Genomic DNA, 19,557 nt, shown 5'->3' on the forward strand with positions numbered 1-19,557 from the left:
GGAACCAAAATCAGAAAATCCTTGAGCATGGAGAAAACTGACATATCAAACTGTATCCAACAGCCCTTGCACACCATCAGGATTGAGTTATCCCTTATTAATAAATATGTAAAGATTTATTAAGTCAGTCTCTAAAAGCATCGTTTAGCAACTGTAAAGACAATATGCTCAAATTGAGGGGCACAATTTTTTTTCTTCAAATGTAATTTTTTTTTCCTGGCTGGTTGCTTTACCTATAGTCATAAGTGCTCTTTAACCTTTTTATTCTATTATATTTCACATGGGAATACAGAGAGGCTTTAATGCAATTAATAAATAGGGTTTTAAAACTTTTAACTTTTTAAATTGGAATGTTTTGATTTTTCATTAGTCTGTTTTAGAGGCCTTTAATGAACTGTACCATTGAATTTAATGTTGGTTATGACAGAGATCATCTGTGGCAAGTAACATTTCTAGTTAGGGAGAATGTCACAGTCAGTTTTGTTGGATACAGGCATGTCAGACTGGAGATAATGGCTAGAAGCTTAAGTCACCTGAAGAGGGGAACATGCATTAAGTGGCCCACTGGGTAGATGAACCATGTTTGATAAACTTTGGAATAAGGACAAAAGTGAACTCTCCTTGATAAACAATAAACTAATTTAATTTTTAGTCATCATGCGTTAATCTTTCAAAGTTACTAAGAAAGCAACACGAGGATATAAATGTCATTGAGCAATAGAGGGCAATTAGGAGGCAGTGCCTTGATAGAAAGAAGGCAGCTGATTAGTACCAGGCCAGTGGTAGCTGTGCTGGCCTCCTATGTGCAAACAAGGATGAAAAGGGGTCCCTGCCCCCTTTCCCTGGAGCCAAACACAGTGCTCACCTACGAGCAGCTTTCTCTGGCTACATGGGCAACACAGGCAGCAATGCCTTACACGTTCTGGACCAGTCAGAACCACAGTTTGGGCAAAATCAGTACCAAACAGTGCAATAAGGACCACACAGGGCAAATATATTCCTTTGGCTCTTGCTTCCACCTCCCATGTTATGCAAGTGAGCAGGGCAAGGACTTTCACCAGAAGTTAGGAAAACTGTGATTTATAATGTTGGTGGCAGGTGGAACAGGGAAGACTGTGGGACCAAGGGAGCCAAGTATTTTAAGCATCTGTTATAGGCCTGTGCCAGATGCAGGATACCAGACAAGATGTGCCATTTGTCTGTTCTTGAATGGAATTTCCTATGTCCCTAATACCAAGCAAACTCTGTTTACTTATAATGTAACTACTTCTGGTTTTGTAGAGATGATTTACAGCACATTTCATCTTTTTACTTTCACAATGACATTTAAACTCTTAAAAAGTTATTTATTTAGCTGTGTAAATTCAGTCAGGAGGCTGTTTTGCTTTGTCATGAGTGAATCTGTAAGGCTGGAACACTACTCAGTTTAGGGAGGGTGCCTTTTGTAGTTTTATGAAGTACAAATTTCTCTTGTCTGGGTTAAAAATGGGGACTTGGGTTCTTACAGGTCCTGTGTCAGGCAGTGATTCAAGTGATTGTTTGCATGAGCACAGAGAGAAGAATGATTTGGGAAATGCTGACTGTTCTCTCCGACAGTGAATTTTCTTCCAATTCTAAGTGATAATATTTAATAAGTAATTCCAATTATTTCCCGAAGGAATAAGAAGGAATTTATAAGCAAAACATTTTCTCAGAATATGTAAATTCAAAACAACAGCTTCCTAGTGGAAATTCAAGCATTAGTAGTAAAAGGAAATGTTTCCCAATTCTTGGAGTGCATTTCTTGACAAATTTTGACAGAAACACAGTCTTCCCAGAGTAACAGCATCTCATAATGAGACTGATTATCTGGAGTTGATTATCCTATCTTTAAGTCTCTGTACAATCTTGTTAATACAAAAGATGTAAGCCACAAATTACATTTAAGACCAGGAGAAAAAGTCGGTGCTGATATATATAGCTCGAAAAGTAAATAGGAACAGCCCTACTGTCCCAAGACCTGGACTCCAGAGTAAGCCAATTGCACAGAAGGGTCTATCTTTTGCATATCAACCTTGCTTACTGTCAGCATCCTTCCCTGTCACCAGGGGAATTCCTGTTTGCTCTTGCTCCAAAGGCACATCAGGCTGGACTATCAAACCTGCCAGCCTTTTTCACGGGTCCTTTCTGGTACCTCTGCTTCAACATCACATCTCCCAGTCCTTTACCAGCAGGCTGTGTCCTAATTACCTCACTGCTCTCTGAACTAAGACCTTTCTTTGAACTGGTGCTAGTTTACAGGCAATGAAACCCAAGACAGACTTCCTGACCTGGCCCTCAGCTGACCCCAGCTTTTTCACTGAAATGCCTTGGTTTCTCTTGGACAGGAAAAGAGAATTTAAAATAAAGAAAAATCTACAAGATGGAAGAAGTGAAAAGTTGTAGTGATGAATTTACTAACAAAACTGTAAGGCCCACAATACAACTAATCAGAAACCAAGTTCCTCCGTGACATTCCCTCTAACATTTTAGGTCACAACATACATCAAACCATGTGCCATTAACTGCCTGCATAAATGTGCTTCATGAGCTCATCCTTTCCTGCCTTACTTTTTCTGTTTGTAAAGCTGAGGCTGTATTATTCGACTGGGGCAGTACTCTGAAGTCCAGCTTCTGACAAGAGTTAGAATAATTACTGCAGCAGATGTCAGAATCAAGTGAAAGCAGCCATTCAACAATCAAAGTACAAACCACAATCATCACTTATGTTGTGTGCTATTGCAGGTACAGAACCAGCAAAGCAGAAAAATGTTCACACTTCTAGATGTAATCCTCGGTTAGGAGAGTATCTCCCTCCCCCCATCCCCCAAAAAGGTTTTTCTAGTACACTTTTCTGGTTTTAGCTGCAGCTAGAAAAGATACAGCTGTGGTTTCTGGCTTATACAGCTTGAAGCTTGAGCTCAACATTCAGCAACAGCTTAGTCTGAGCTGTTTTACAAAACTATTTTTCTGTAAACATTTTCATTCAATATGTTACCATGTGATATCTGTGCTCCCTTAAAGCATACCAGTGATGTGTGCCCTATCTTCATATTGCCTGACTGGTCAAATACTTACTTGGGAGGTGGTCTGAAAGCTAGGGACAGAGGCAAGACAGAACATTTAATGAAAGCTGGATTCTGACACAGAGTCCTGGGATAGTCCAACAAGTCGCTGCTGAGTGACACAGACAGCAGCATCTCAATTGGCAGCTGAATGAACATAGTTTGAAGAAGAAGTTATAAGTTAGCCATTAGCGCACGGCTTTGGAAACTGTCATTTGCAAATGGACCCCACACAAACAGGTCATAAAATAGAGGATCCATGCTGGGGCTTGGGGGTTTTGCACACATTTACACTCTCAGGTACTCAGGTCCTTGCTTGAGGTTCAGTACAATCATAAATGTAGCTAAATCATACAGTGTACAGAGACTGCTTCAAGGAAGCTGCTGCTTCCCACAGAGATAAAGTCCAGCCAAGAATAGCATGTGTTTCCTTCTCTGCATCTAAGTGGTTGCTCCTGCTCAAAAATGAATTAAGTATTCCATGAAAACAAGAATCTTCACTGACACAATCACTGCTTCTCAATATCGTAACACAAAATAGTGTTGTCTTGCCCAAGCGTGCCTGGCTCTCTGAGAATAGTGAAGACAGGACAGTATTTGGATAGCTGCTGTTTTTTCTGAAGAGTGGGGAGGGTGTGCCTGTTATGGGGGCATGTTCACAAAGGTTTTAGCCCAGAAAGAAAGAGGTACATCTGGAAAGAGCATAAACCAGGTTGCCAGATTGGCACTGCTACTAGAAATAATTCTTTCTCAGGAAAGTACCAAAATGTGGCTGTCTGGTTTGTCCACAAGTATCCCGGCATTTTTCTTGGCAGGCACAGATACCGGCGGGTGTTTGGCATTTTGATTGCTGCCCCCCAACTAGTGTCTATTCTTTCTCTGCTGAAGATGGAAGAATACACTTGTGGTTTAATCACTGGCCTAGGGATTAGGCAAAATGGTTCTGCTCATATTTTATTCTGCATGCTTGGCCAGTCACTTAAGGAAGAATTTTGAGAAGTGCCCAGCACCCACAAACAAGATCAGATTTTTCAAAAGCTCTCTGCCTCCACTGAGGCAATGGACAGATGATCAAAGGAACTTCTTAGAAAATCTGTCTGCAAGTGTCATTGTGAGAGCTACTGGGTGCTGATCACTTGTGAAAATCTGGTTCTTACTGAGGTGCTCAGATTGGAATCAAACTCTCCATCTAGCTCCCATCATGATGGGAAGACACTTGAGAATCTGGCCAGGAGAAATCTCCTGAAATGCTACACCAGGAACTTTCTCTGTGCCTCAACTTCCTCTAAAATGAGAGTGATGTTGTCAGGGTGCTTGTAAGGATAAATTTATTAACCTGCTGTGTATGAAGTTCTTGGATGCTTCTGAAGCCAGGAAAGGGAGGTGAAGCATTTGTAGCATAGTGTCTTTCCAGACATACCAATCATCTGTGTAAACAGGACTGTGTTAAAGTGACTGGAGCAGGAGTCCAGGAGTCAGCTTTCCTCTGTGTACAATTTACAAGCCTTGAAGTTCAGGAGCTACTGCTTTTTGTTTGTCTCAAACCCCTGATCATGAGTCAGGACTTCACCATGCTAGCAGGTGTAACATACAGAACAAAAGAACTCAGCCTTTAAAACCTTTGTGCAGAACAAAGCAGTGCCAGGAAAATACATTGTAAAGAAATGATGAAGCTATTCCATTCAGCTGTTTGCCTTCTGAACTCCCTGCCTGTTGAGTACAGTAATTTTGTAATTTTCTTTCCTCACACGATATTTCTTTCCTCACATCCCACCCAAGTGTTTGGTATTTTTGGGAGAGTTCTGAGGGTTTAGGATTTCAACTCTACAGGACCAGTTACTCTTACACTAGATACCATATACAGTGGTATCTTTTGCAGGTGGGTTTTTTGATTTTAAGATCTAGGGACATTAACTTTAAAATTGACCTTATTTTACTTTCCTCCTATTTTTTTTCCCCTTTAACTTACAGCAGTTTCAGTTTTGCCTCCAGATGTGGAAATCTGAAAGGTCCTGAACCTCCTGAAGTGTGTACTGGAGCAGCCTTCCTTCTCTCTCTGAGCAGCCTTCCCTCACATGATGTGACATTTTCTTTCCAGCTGAGAGTTGAACCCCCCCCCGCCCCCCGCAGCTCCCTTCATTTTTGGCCTTCCAGCACCATCGGCATCTGTGCAAGCTAATGCTGCCCAGATCCTTCTCCAAGGGGCACTGAGGGCTGGCATGCAGCAGCAAAACCCCAGGGCTGTAACTCCGAAACCCAAGAAACCTCAAATGTATTGAGTGTTTCCATAAATGCTCCTCAGCTGACTGGTCTGTGGGGAGTTTCTGCTCTCCTCAACCCTTGCCTCTCCTTTGGGAATGGGAGGCGCAGGTTGTAAATGAGTTTTCTGACTGCCCCTGTGCAGAAACGGCGCTGACATTAGAGTGTGAGGAAACCACAACCACCACAGGAGCTGGGAGGTGCTTCAGGGAGAAGGGCCCAGCCTGACTGACAGGGGCCCTGAGCCAGGGCCATGCTTGGCCTGGCCCTGCCCTCACCACAGCCTGGTGAGAGTGAGATGTCTCCACAATCTGGTGAGAGCAAGCTGTCACCACCCTGCCAGGCCATGGCAGCTTTCCTCAGGGCCATGCTACCGGCAGGTATTCGCCATGGAGCAAGGTGAAGCCCTCAGGGCGCCCTGCAGCTTGGTTTTGTTTTAGAGTAGACTACAACACCATTACAACTCAATCATCGCTAAATGCAATCCGCTTGTTGGAAAGTATGGAATATGTAAAATTTTCTTAAGAAAGGATGTTCTTTAATGCTTGATCTTTGTATACTTTCAAGCCTAATCAACAAGAAGGGAGATTTAACAACAAGAAGGGAGATTTAATCCACGAAACAGAGACCAGCTAACAAGCAAGCTCTAAGTGATGGCCAGGGGGTAGAAAAACTAATTACTTTTTGGTAGAATTGCCTTGTTAAGGTTTAGGCCTTGATGTTAAGGTTTAGGCCTTCACATGCTTCTATCATCTTAGACCTGATGCGAGGTTAACAAAGCTTGGGAAGATGGATGCCCACTGACAGTGAACATAATGAACACAGAATGCACAAATGCAGACAAATTCCTGCTATCTTCATAGCTTTTGGGCATTAGGTACAACATTTCATGTTTTCCTGAAGCTCTCTCAACCCTCTCAACTTTCTCAATAGGCAGTTGAGAGAGCAAAAATATTTCTCCTCATCATGTCTGGTGGTAGAGAAGAAGAAGCCAGGAAGGAAGGGTTGCTGCAGCCCAAGCTGAGGTCTGTGATGCTGAATGCCCCCAGAAAGTGCCATGTTAGTTCCTCAGTCTCCTTCAGGTTTGGGGGGAATTGCAGGAGCAGCTCTCAGTCTCAGCTGCAGTCATTGTTTTGAAGGATAAGGCTGTGCATATGTTGTGAATGTCCAAGGTAAAATCCCAGCTCTTGAAATGTGCTTGACAAGTGGAGCATTGAAAATATAATAGGCTTCTGTTTACTTATTGTTGAAATACTTGTTTTCATGAGATAAGCAGCTAGTAAAAGTTAGTTCAAAGCACATATAGCAGAGAAAATACCTTTGAGCAATCACAAATTTAATTTATTTTGCTTGTCAGTCCTTTTGTATTGAGCTCTTGACAGTGTTTAGCATAGAAGTGAGAGATGTGATTTTGAAAATAGGGTATTTAGAAAAATAATATAAAATATTCATTGTAAGTGAATTCTGAACTCAGTGAAAGGCAGTTTTTGTGCTTGAAATTTGAATCAAAGAGCTATCTCATCCTGACTCTGGAACAGAAATATTCCGTAAGAATCTCAGGCCAGAACTAACCACCACTTGGATTTTAAGGATTGAGTATTTGGAGCTGGTTGCTTAAGAGCAATCTAAAATCAAAATAAAATGAAGGTGACATTACAAAACTTACCTGAGACGAATGGATTTCCTTTAAACTACTATTTAAAAACCATGTGATAATTCTATACCATTAAAAAAAAAATTACTCCTGTAAATTACTCTTTAATCAAGTATGATGACTGAATGTTAAATATACAGTTTTCTGTATGAACAATGTTTTTAGCTGAGACTAGTAATGCAAGCTTAGGGACCAATCCTGAAATGTCTTCCATGTTTCCTGATGTATTAAGATATCCAAAAGATAATAATAGTCTGTCGGAGTTCCTAAGCATAAAAACTAAAAAAAAACAACAAACCCTTGCAGTGGCAGCTTGGACTTTACTGCACAGACATCCTAAATTTAGACAGGGTGGCTGAACTGGAGGAGAGCAGAAATTCCTCTAACAGACCCAGAATGTCCAACTATGGCACCACTTTCTTCCATGGAAGACAGGAACTGCTGCTGCATCTGCACCAACAGGAACATAAAGCAGAACAGTCCAGAGCTCTCACTGCCTGGCTTTGAATGCAGCTTGTATGCACAGCAGGAACTCAGCTCATCATGAACACCTTCAGACTTCACTGCAGCATATTTTTGAGCTATTCATCCATTAGGCTGGGATAAGATGGGACAGAATCCTTCCAGTTGTTAATTCACTTAGGGAATTAATAAACAGGCATGGTAGCTGTTCTGAACTAACATTCAGCCTATGATTACGTGATTACCTATTAAAGTACCGAGGCTTGTCAGTAACCTACACCAGCATATCACAAGGTGTACCTACAGTGAATGTTGCAGTCCTGGAGTATCTTCAACTAGAGCGTAATAATGATTACAGCCATTTTTGAAAGTATAGCTAGATTTTGCTAAGCTCTGCCCACCTTCAGCAAAAGTCTGTCCATTTACTGTAGGGCTTGTGTTCTGTTTCAGTGGTGGGGTTTTTTGTTTGGTGGGGTGTTTTTTTTGGGTTTTTTGTTCTGTTTTGGTTTTGGGTTTTTTTTGTGTTTGTTTGGTTTTGTTTTGGTTTGGTTTTGGTTTTTTTGTTTTGTTTTTTTCTTACCCAGAGTTAACCAGAACTTGAGAACTTGTCTTTGATTCTTTGAATCCTTTTCCCAACTCAGCAACCACAGAGGCAGTTTATTACTGAAAAGAAATCTAAGATACAGTTTTGGCCAGCATTGTCTTAGAAAGTTCATTTTATTAACACAGTTTTGGTTTTATTTCAAAAATACTTTGACAAGCACTGACATTTTTGGAATCAGTAAAGCACAAGAGACTTACTCCTAAAGGCCCTAAGCATTGCATTTTTCTGCAGCAAACAATGTGACATGCTACTATGTTAAATTCAATTCAAGCCACTGACTGAAAGGAAATAAGTACTGAATGTCTTTTTTTCCCCTTAATTTTCTAAAATATGTTTTGTGTGTATGCTAGTGCTTATGAGATATACTTCCTTAACTCCTCTTTGCTTACTTGCTTTTCATCTATAGTGCAGGTAGCAGAGGGTTTTCATCTATAGTGCAGGTTGCGTCATAGAGGAAGGACCCTGGTTACTCATTCTAGCATTAATTCTCCTATTTGAATATAGGTTAGCCTGTTAATGGGGAGGGAGTAATAAAGTTCTTATATTTTTGTAGTGTAGAGCTTTAACACACTCTTTGTTGATGGCTGCTTGAGGGCCCACAATGTAATTGGGAAAGCAGAATGTATCCGCTCGTAGAGATTGTAATCTTTTTTTAAAGGAGCTGTACCCCCTTTAAATAGCCCTTAATTCGCTTCATTAGGGTTTGTAGGTTTTCCTTGGAGAAGAATTAAGAGTGAACTTAGATTTGTTTCACAGGCAACCAGCTATCACCCATCTCGGTTGGCTATTCACCTCTACTGACAAGTCATCCCACTCTTTTGCCACAGAGACGGGTTTGCTCAATAATAGCTGCTCACAAGCAGACCTATTCATGCTGGCAACACAAACTGTCCTCACACACAGTGCTCAGCTTTGATCTACAGCAACTACCTCTTGACTTTTTGCTGAAATCTGCCAACAAGGGTCCCAGTTGCGTGTTTTACGTTAATATCCATCAACTGAGAGTTCAACTAAGATCACTTACTTCATTTAAAAAGGAATACTAGGAAATATCAGAACCCTTTGTTGTTGTTGCTGCTATTCTTTAAGGCAAGCTGAAAGAAAATTTCTGGTCTCCAAGCTACATTAAGACTCTTGTTCTGATACTGTGCATTCACTGGAATTCCATGTGTGCTGGGAAGAATGGAAGGGCAGAACAGAGGTGAGTTATGTGCTGGCATAAGCAGACTTGACTGCTAGATTCCTTTAGTGGTAAATTGATTATCTTTTGTTTGTGTGTCCCTGGGGCTGTGCCACCTTCCATTCTGTCCCTTTGAAAAAACTATGTTGAGTGAGAGGCAAAGGTAAGCATCTCCATTCCAGAAAATATGTATTACATACATGTGTTGTTGCTTCATATAATAAGAGTGGGTTTTGTTAGAAACTTGTTTTACTCTCCAGAATTTTCTGTTGCAAAAATGGTCAAATGCTTTGGTTGGAGTTCCCTTATGCAAATCCACAGTGTGCAACTGTCAGCCTCTCACTTTCAGAGTGAAGAATGCAGAAGTATGTTGGTCTGGAAAGAGTGGTTGCTTTTTAAGTTAGCAGGAAACATATGCTGCAGATGTTTCAAAGTTCCGGCTTTTAATATACCTTTGATATCTACTATGTCAAGCTGTTAATTTTGCCTCATTCTTCCTTTAATGGGATAGGTTTTATGTATCCTATGTATTGTCATGATAGATTCCTAGGAGCTGAAGTAAACTGGCATAGCTGATCCAGGAGTTTGTTATTTTTAGTGCTGTGGATATTTTTTTAAAACAAAAACCTTTTCTTAAGTTTGCAGTACTTTTTTTTTTTCATCTCAGCTTTATTTTCAAAGTGACTGCATAAATTTTATCACCTGTTTCTCCAGTTGTGTACCCAGGTTATATAGGCCTTATCCTACAGGAATGGAAAAGAAGAAAAGAAGTAGTAAGGTTCTACTTTTTTTGTGGCGCAGTTTTTGTTAGTTTTGCTTTGTTGGTTTGGTTTCTTTTTTTTTTTTTTACAATTAGAGTGCTCTTTTTGGTACCATTTACTTCTTACTTGCAAATGTGAGTTCTCAAAAGCTGTTATTTTGGAGCATTACAATTCCAGATTGCCAAGAATATTTGTGCTAACTGCCCAGATGTCTCTCAAATGAGTGTAATGAGCATACACATGCATTTGTCTTGAAGAGGTGGAAAAATCAAGGTGCGCATAAGATGCAGAACAGAAGGATGCCTTAGTTTTGTAGAATTATGAATGGCATAGCTGCAGGCATGCTTCCAAATCCAAAGTTGAAAATTTCTTACCTACCAGGCAGTCTACATTATTTTTGAGTGCCCTCATGTTGAACTCAGTGTGGTTGTTGATGAGATCCCAATAAAGAATGATGTCCACAGATGTGCACAGACACCACAGTCATCAGCTCACCACCGGCTCACAGCACTGAGAATAGAACTTCAGACCTTCACCTCCGCAAACACAGCTGCTCATCTGGCCTGGGCTTTGTAGCCAGCAGAGGGAACTGATAAACACTCTCATAGGGCTGCTTTATGTGTTTTTTATAACCAAGGGAAGCCACTGATTCTCACTACATTCTGAAAAGGGTCCATCTGATGTCACCCCTATACAGTTTCATCTGCCATTCATAAGCGACAAATTTACATTTATCTTGCTTTTGCTATAAAATATGGACTTGCATGAAATTTTAATCACCTAAAGATGTCCCAAGACTTCATAGTGGTATTAACTCCCTACAGTGCAATTATGAGACATTAAATTCATTACACATCAAGACAATTACAGAAACACATCCAACATCTCAGGAGCACAGGAAGAGCAAGCATTATTGTTTGCTGGTGACTACAGGGAATACGCATAGTTATTGCTCAAGACCCACAAAGAGGCTTCAGAACCAGGAGTCATCATTATCTTTCTGAACATATATATATATATAGATCCACAACTTTTTCTGGGATTTCTGTTTGCAGAGGGAAAGCCACAAAAAAAGGCAACAACACTTACACAAAACTCTAGAAAGTGTAACTGGCAAAAATAAAGATCATTTGTACAGTTAAGTACAGATGTTTGCTGGTTTTTTTTAACGGACAGAACACACCACCTCTAATGTTTTTGTATTGTCTTGTTCCTCACTACATTACCTCCACTAAAACATTGCTCTTTTAGGAATATGACATTAGTGTAAATTTAAAATTATCTCCCTGTAGAAATAAAGAACCTACAGTCTACAATAACTGGAAGGCAAAAGAAGTAAGGGAAAGTATAGGCATGTATTTAAGCTCAAGAGATGAAACTTAATCTTACCTCCCCTGAGATACATAGCAAGACACAGAATAAGGGGGCAGAAAATTTTGCCATGCAGATATGCTCATAGATATATAAAAATTGCCTTCTGCGGCAGATAGTGAGATGACCATTTATGGTTCCTTTTCTAGTCCTCCATTTACCTGTCACATGTTCACAACTTTCTCTACAAACAATGCATGCTTAGCAGTAATTTTAAAGTTAAAAGAGTAAGAGAGAAGACCTCTATTGCTAGGGTAGTAACTCTGGAAATTGAGCACTGGAATTTGTTGGGTGAGGTGCGGTTTTTTGTTTATTTAGTTTTGGTTTGGTTTTGTTTTGAGGTTTTTGAGGTTTTGTTTTGTTTTGAGGTTTTTTTGAAATTCAGTATTTGCAATGCCATAGGAGCAATTATGAATCTGTACCCTAATAAATTAACCTAAGGGCTGAAAACTAGAGGGATAGAACAAAGCTGGTTATTGGGGCTTTGGTTTTTGTCTGTTTGCTTGCTTGTTTGTTTGTTTGAATGGGTATGACATGATATCCCATATATTTGTAGAAGTGAAAAAGAAAGGAAGATTAATCTTAATGTCCCCTACAAGATCCTTTCAATAATTTTGCTTAAACCCTATGAGCTTCTCTTTGAGCTCTTTACTGCTGCTGAGTTACCAAGGCTGAGTTCTATAGTCAGATGTTGTCTATGATTTCTTTGTCCATGGCAGTGGATCTCTGCTTCCTCAGCCTGCCAAGACTGGGCTGGTCTCCTTTAACCGCAGAGAGTAAGAAAGAGATGAGCATTTGCTTATTTGTTTAATTGTTTATTTACACCCTTCAAGAATTATTTATTTGTAAATCCTGTAAAGGGGTTTGTAAAGGGTTTCACAGGAATTTTGAAAGTGTTAGGAGTAAATTACATCTCTCAAGATTTGTCACTGGAACTCTCCCTAATGTTCAGCCCTAAGGAGTCATGCAAAGACAGAGAAGCTACAAAGGGGTGGACTTTATAAGGTGAAATTTAAAATGAAGTGTGGGATTAGTGCTGTCCTGGAAACTAGAGGAGCTAAATCTGACATTCTTCCATGAATTTTCAGTGTGACCTTGAGTAAAATAATTTATATATTTAGTGACAGTAGGGCCAGAGGAAAACATAATCTCTCCCTAAAGAGAGGTGTGAAAATAAATTCCTGAAGGTAAGAATTTCTCCCAGGCAGTGGCAGAACTATGCATAGATAAGCAGAGAGAGATATGTTTATCCTCTGTTTCTAAGTATCTAGTCTAGCACTTTAAACAGCACTGGGAGTTACACTAGTGGATTAAGTAGATATTACTGCCCTAAATGAACACCTAAAAAACTAAGCATAACTACCAGTAGAAGTGACTTAGCATCCCTGCTTAACACTTAACTGGTCTTTGGCTGAAAAAATTAATATGGTCTTTTTACCTTTATTATTTTTAAATGCTATGATCATTATTCAAAAAATCTGAATTCCTTGCTCTCCCAATGATTTCCTTTTTTCTTTTTTCCTTAATTCAGGTTGTAGCATTAATTTAAACAGTACTTTTATTTTAATATCAGCGTGCTTTGATCTTGTAAAAAGGCGTTTCAGATGAGCACAGAGGTCAATAAATGCATTCCTAGACATCCGAGTTCTCTTGGGAGACCTGCTGGGCAAAGTTTCCCTTCATCCCTTGCTGCAAAGTGATGCTAAGCTGAATTATCTACTCAGCCTGAGAGAAACTGCTCAGAGGAGATTCTGATCTAAATTAGATGCATTCCTTTGAATAAAGTTTTCTTAATATGTCCTGCAATCCATTTTTCAAATGCCAAAACATTACATTTCCCAGCAGGCTTTAATAAAAGGTATTTTGCTACATACACATTTCCTGTGGCAAATGCATTTTTTTTCCCATGAAATTTGCTCTATCAAAAATTTCGATTTATCTGATGGAGTAAAACTCTGAGTGAAAAAATCAGGCTTTACTGCCACACCGTAGACCTAAATTCTGTATGCGTTAAACTTAAGATCACATATCTGTGTTTTACAACAGGGATGTTTTTGGAAAGGGGAGGTTTGCTGTAAAAATCACATGTTAACTAAGGAATAAAATTTTGTAGCTCAGAGTTAATGTTAGTTATGAGGAAAACCATTGGGCTGTCTTCCTGTCTTCTATGGGCAATTTATATTTATTACCTGGATGCAAAAATAGTTTTACTGTAAGTTTGCTGTAGAAAACACTGTACTTTGTTTTTTGAATAGTTCAATTTATTTGGGTTTTGGATTTTTGTTGTTTGGGTTTTTTTAAAGATACTTATGTAATCTTGCAGGCAAATATCTGAAGGCAGTGTTTTTCTTTCCCCACTAATTAGAATAGATAACATATAAAATCAGAAAAAATCTTAGATAAAGTATGCAGAAAAGGCTACTTGGAGCAGAGTTCTGCTGTTATACAGTACTATAACTTAAAATATTGCAGCTAACGTGAATACAGTTATATATATGGACGTAATTCTTTTCTAGAGAAAACTTTCTATTTGTGAAAGACCAAAAAGGACTCAGTTTAGAAAGAGAATTAGACATTAAGAAGAAAATACCACTATTTAACTGAAGATTGTATTTTGCATTTACAGATAGCATTAACTGCTGATACTGGCAGCTCATGCTTTCCCTCCTCTCTGAGCACTGGAGAGAGGCATTGTAGGATTAGGATTTCTGTGATGGAATTTCTTTAAACAGGTGACTGTGTGTGCTAAAAGTACACTGTTTCACACAATGTGAAAAACTGCTACTGGTCACTAATAGATCAATCTCCGTAAGGATGGACAGATGGATGGATGGGAATGCAAATATAGTTTTGAAACCACTTTTAAATGTTTTAACTGTTTAGTAGCTGTCTTTAAGGCACTTAACTATTCCTTCCTCTAATGCTAAAAATGCCTGTGTGGGAGAACTGCAGAAAAATATAAACAAGCTGATCTAAAAGTTTCATAGAGACACAAGGTCTGTTGTTCCAAGAAACAGGACTTTGCTTGTAAAATATCTACTTCAAGTATATTTGGTACAAGATAATGAATTCCATTAGTCTTATTACTGTGCTTCTGTGAGGGCTTAAATTCTATCACACCTTTTTTAAACACAATGAAACCTGTGAAGATGCACTTCAGTCCCAAGATTGTCTCAATCTGTCTAGTCAATGATATTAGCAATAAAACCCAGTTCCTTCCTTAAATTACCACTAACCACTTTTTTTTTTTTTCTTCAAACAGAATTTAAGGAAGCTTTACAGTAATTTTTTTTCCCCATAACTTGACTGGACTGTGAAGGAGACTATTAAGAGGGATAATAAATCGCTGTAATTGGTCTGGGTATACTAATCTCTTCAAAATCCATCAGAAAAGGAGGAAAGACCTTTTCCCAGCCACAGTGTTTCCCAGCAAGATCTGTTTTTATTTCTCTGCTAAAACAACAGACTGTTACTAACTTAAATGTCAGATGACACTACATCTGAAAAAAAAAAGGCGGGGGGGGGAGCCAGCACCACCCAGCAAGGCAGTGCTCGAGTTCACATTAAGACTTCCTCACAATAGCTGGGTAGAACAGAAACCTGAAGTAGCAGTAATCTTACCTTGAGTACACAAGATCCAAGGAGAGAAGATCACTGGCTCAAAACAGTAGAGGACTGAGAAAGTGCTCTGATCTGCTGCTGGTAGTATGCACTTGGCTTTTATGTGCAGGTGGGAGGAGCTGCTCCCTACGGTAGGTGGGCAGTGAAGATAGCAAGCAGACAGCCTTCAGGAGGCATTGCAGAGGTTTTTGCTGTTTGGGAGCAGAGAGAGGGAGGAAAAGCAAGCTGGATGGCATATACATGAAAAATAGTGTTGGATTTATTTGCTGGAGTTTTTTTGTTTTGGTTTGGTTTTTTGTTTGTTTTTCTGTAAATATGTAGTTAACTGAAGATTTTCTGCTGTATTTATTTTTCTAAATCTGAATCTCTGTATTATTCCAGTTGCAGTACAATACTACTAGGTCTCACTTAATCTGTTGGAAGGATTTTTGAGGCAATGAGATACTAATACAAAATCTTTATCAGAAAGGTCAATGTTTCCTTTTCTGAAAAGGGATAGCTATGAAGAATCAGCCCCTTGATCTTTGAAGTTGTCTGTTTTCTCAAGGATTGGACTTCCTTTATATTCCAAACATCTGCTAGATCTCAGCTCCGGAACCCTCCTAAGTTTCTGTTTTGCTGAGCTGCACAGCTTTTTCTTGAGGCAGCTGTAATGCGTTCCATCTACACACTGACTTTGTAGCAGTTTAGTTTAGAGCAGTTTTATTGTTCACTGTGTCTGAGTTCTAAACAGTTTTACCAACTGGTATTCTCAAAAGGCAAATGTAGCCAAAAAGACAAACCAGTAGGAATATGCATTCCTGGTGGTTCCTGTGTGAAATCATTCATTGTTCATTTTAACTCTTTCATTGCTTTCCACTCAGAAGAGTGGATGGCACAGATTGCAGACACTGACTTCTGCAGGTGAAACAGTTGTACCCATCTAAAAAACACTAATTCTCTATTTATGTATCTTCCTGCATGAGGCATCTGGGTCTGTATTATTTTCCATAATACACAAGTAAAATCTGTGTCATATTGGAACACGTAATAGGTTGAGAAAGCTGGAAAGATAGAACAGCGAGGGGAGAACAGTAGTGTGCAATTAAGGGAAAGTCTATCCTGACTTAAAATCTGACAAAGAGCAGGTAGAAAAATGAATTAGTATCTTAGTTATAGAGTTGAGATAAGTTTGTAGCAGAGCTTGTGGAGATGAGATATGATATCTGTTACTTCTTTTGCAAAAGGGCCAAACTGATCACTGGTTAAGGAGTTGTAAGATGTTTTTTTTAAAAAGCAGTACTGAGTGAATTGATCTGAATATAGTGAGTTGCATACAACTTTCTTTAGTCTTGTCTTTTTACAAAAAGGCTTAAAAATCAAGCACCCATCAACTTGGATGAAAGTGTTATGTGGCAAAAGAAGTTGCATAACCCTGGTGATGTAGCCTCTGAGATTTGGAATTGTCAAACTGAAAAGGACTGGTTTAATTGCTAATATTTCTCACTGGTATTGATTTGCTGTTAGCTAGGGCATTTTATACATTATTGCAACTAATTGGGAAAAGAATTTATTTATTTTGTTATTTCTGCAGCATTTGAAGTATTTTTACAGTTCTCAATAACAAATTAGTTCTGCTGTGAAGAGATTACAGCGTGCTTTCAGGAATGCTACACGAACTAGTTATAACATGGGAATAGGGAAAGAAAGGGTACAATTTACTGCAATTAGCTTATGTAGTTAGTTCAGTTATGGCACTTGGTAGTGTTGCAAGTGACTAAGTGATATGCATAAAGTGGAATTCTACTTAGCTAGCATCTAAATAATCAGATGATTATGTACTTAGACAAATCTAGGTTGAGATTTGCAGAAGTTAGAGAGTAAATAGGTACCCTCATCCTTGTTTGATGATTAAACTGCTCTGCTCTCTCAAAATTGCTGAGCTATTTGTAGGTCTCTTCTAAAATCAGTGGCTATTTCTATAAACTCAATACCTTCAGGAGGTGAAGTTCTGGTTTTTTATTATCTTGGGAATGAAAGTTTGAATGTAATGGACTAGCTGTATTGGTATATTTTTTGTTTGTTTTTTAAACTCCTGACCATAAGCTTCAGGTGCTAAGCACCACTTCAGTTCTCAGAACTGAGTCAATACTTCTCCCTGCGCTGTGGGTTGCATACACTTGTTAGCGTTCAGAAACATAATCACAAGAATGATTATATGTAGGTGCTTTTATTGAAGAGCTCTGGGTGTCAGGGGTTACCAACCCAAATCTGACTCCACCATGGGTTCGGGATGAACATGTTTTTATATTCTATCGTTATATAACTTTCATGTTAATTATATAAACTTATATTGTTCTATTGTATACATAGATTTCAGCCAAGCATGGCTCCTCGTGACCCCCCTGAAATTTCTAACATAGTTTCTCATGATTCTTCTTATGATTATACAATAATTATATTTAATTACTAAACAATCATCACATCTAATAATTATATAATTTCCATACTGCTTACGCAGGTGCAATGATCTGGCAAAACACAAAGCCTAACATTTTCAGAGTATATCTTTAACATTTTCCAGGGCCCCACTATCATTCTTCCCCCTTTGAAAGCATTTTCACTTCACTATAGGTGTAAATGTTTTCACTTGATACAGTCCTTTATTTCTCAATTTATACTTGATGTTCTTCAAATCCATGGTTGATGTAAATGTTGTTGTGGATGCTATCACGAACTGGAAAACCAGAAGATGGTGGGCGTGGATCTTGTGTCAGTGCCTTTATTATTTTCTGGTTCCAGGATGTTTTCTTCTGTATCTCTCCTTTTAAGATGCTGTAAATTAACCAAATTGCAAAGAATACAATTAGTAAGATTATCACACTCTCCATGACAGATTCAATACATGAACTCACATTCCACCCTAAACCTTTAAAGATTTTGCCTAACCAGCTTGTAGTCAAATCCTTTTGCTCTTCTTGTGCTTCATGCTCTATTTGTTTCAACTGATTGATGTCATATTCTACATCTGCAGTTACATTTGGGATGTGAACGCAGCAATGATCAATCCATCCCTTTAAAAATCCACATACTCCATGCTCCTTCAAGTAACAAATCTAAGGCTAATCGATTTTGTAAAGTCATTTTTGTGGTGGCTTGTAATTGTACGTTTAATTCTTTAAATCCTTCCCGGGTGACTCTTTCCAGTCTATCTACCTGACCTGTAAGTTTGTACAGCATCTTCTACTCTGATAGTTTGCTATAGGACCAAGCAAAAACTCTAGGGCCCACCCAAATTTCACTCCACTAGAGGGTTCTTGCCAAGTGTCATCTAGATTTTCATTGTCTAGAACTTCTCGTCTTGCTCTTATCTGCAGAAGTTCATGTTTTCCGTTATATGGGGACTTTTTCCAAATTGGACATAATGTTGGGAGGCCCAAAGTAATTTCCTTTACTTTCCTGTCTACAGGCAGATGTGTTGTCCAGATACCATCGCTTGCTGCCCATACAAATTGCCCTGGACTTCGGACTGTACTCCTGGTACATCCTACAACTACTTTATAATTCACTCTGCCTTGTTTATGTTTGATCCCTCTGCAAGCACAACCAATTTGTACAGCTATTGCCAGGGGTGGCATCTGTTTTATCTCTGCATCATCAGAAGTGCAGTCATAAGTTTTATTACATGCCCACCAACTTACTTTGTCTGCCCTCGATCTGCTACTAGTGGCAGTGTATGTTACTGCTGGATCTGTTTCATTCTCGGAGCCTTCCCACTTAATACACCAAGGGGTGTTTGCTATATATTGGAATTTTTGAAGTATACTCACAGACCACGCACTGTCCCAAGGCTCTATCAATCTTTCTGATCCTTGGCCTCACACCTCCATACCAGAGTGGTTTCTGTAACATTTTCCATAATCTTTTTATAGTGTGGCAAATAGCATTGCCATTGTGTGATGCCTCCTGACTCTCCCATAGGGGTTCCTAGTGTGCCATCACTTAGAATACAGTCTTTCTGGCTCATAGGTTTCATCCATGTTCCTATTTTCTCCCAAGTTTCCTTGACTACTTGCCTCGACTCGGGTACCTGTTTGCATGCAATTGTTTTGTTCTTTTGTATTTCAGGTAGATTTGATGTTATGATTCCCCAGTTTACTGGGTCTCCTGCTGCCTTTGGTATTGGCAGACAGGCAGTTATTCTACTGATGTTTTGCATTTTGGCAAAGTCTTTGACTAATCCAATCATTCTCAGCTTGAACTGCATTAGAAACTTTTATCACCTGTGTTTCTGCTTGTACCTCTCTCTTCATTCTAGAATGAAGAGTGGTTAGTTGATCTTTTTGCATTCCACATCCCAAAGACATTAATGACCATAACATTGGCACAATTACTGATAGCATTCTCAAAGCAATTAAACACATTTTATCTGCAGCCTTGTTGGTTCCACAGTTTACACAGTCCATGATCCAGGATGGATTTTCTTCACTTGGGTATAGTGAATCCAGGGGTCCACGCTGGCTACTTTGACTGCTGTAAAGGTGGTCAGCAGTACCTGATGGGGTCCACTCCACTTTTCTTTC

General features: G+C 39.1%; 2 protein-coding genes across 4 annotated transcripts in view; one reads left to right on the forward strand and one right to left on the reverse strand.

Annotated features, from left to right (window-relative positions):
• COL8A1 (collagen type VIII alpha 1 chain) overlaps positions 1 to 15,081 on the reverse strand; it is an 86,354-nt gene extending 71,273 nt beyond the window's left edge. The window contains exon 1 of the mRNA XM_036383631.2: positions 14,996 to 15,081. The gene's annotated coding sequence lies outside the window, so the exon portion shown is untranslated. The remainder of the gene's footprint in view (positions 1 to 14,995) is intronic.
• ST3GAL6 (ST3 beta-galactoside alpha-2,3-sialyltransferase 6) overlaps positions 1 to 19,557 on the forward strand; it is a 319,252-nt gene that overhangs the window by 116,509 nt on the left and 183,186 nt on the right. The window lies entirely within an intron of this gene.

The sequence above is a fragment of the Molothrus ater genome, chromosome 2, assembly GCF_012460135.2.
Source record: "Molothrus ater isolate BHLD 08-10-18 breed brown headed cowbird chromosome 2, BPBGC_Mater_1.1, whole genome shotgun sequence".
NCBI lineage: Eukaryota > Metazoa > Chordata > Aves > Passeriformes > Icteridae > Molothrus > Molothrus ater.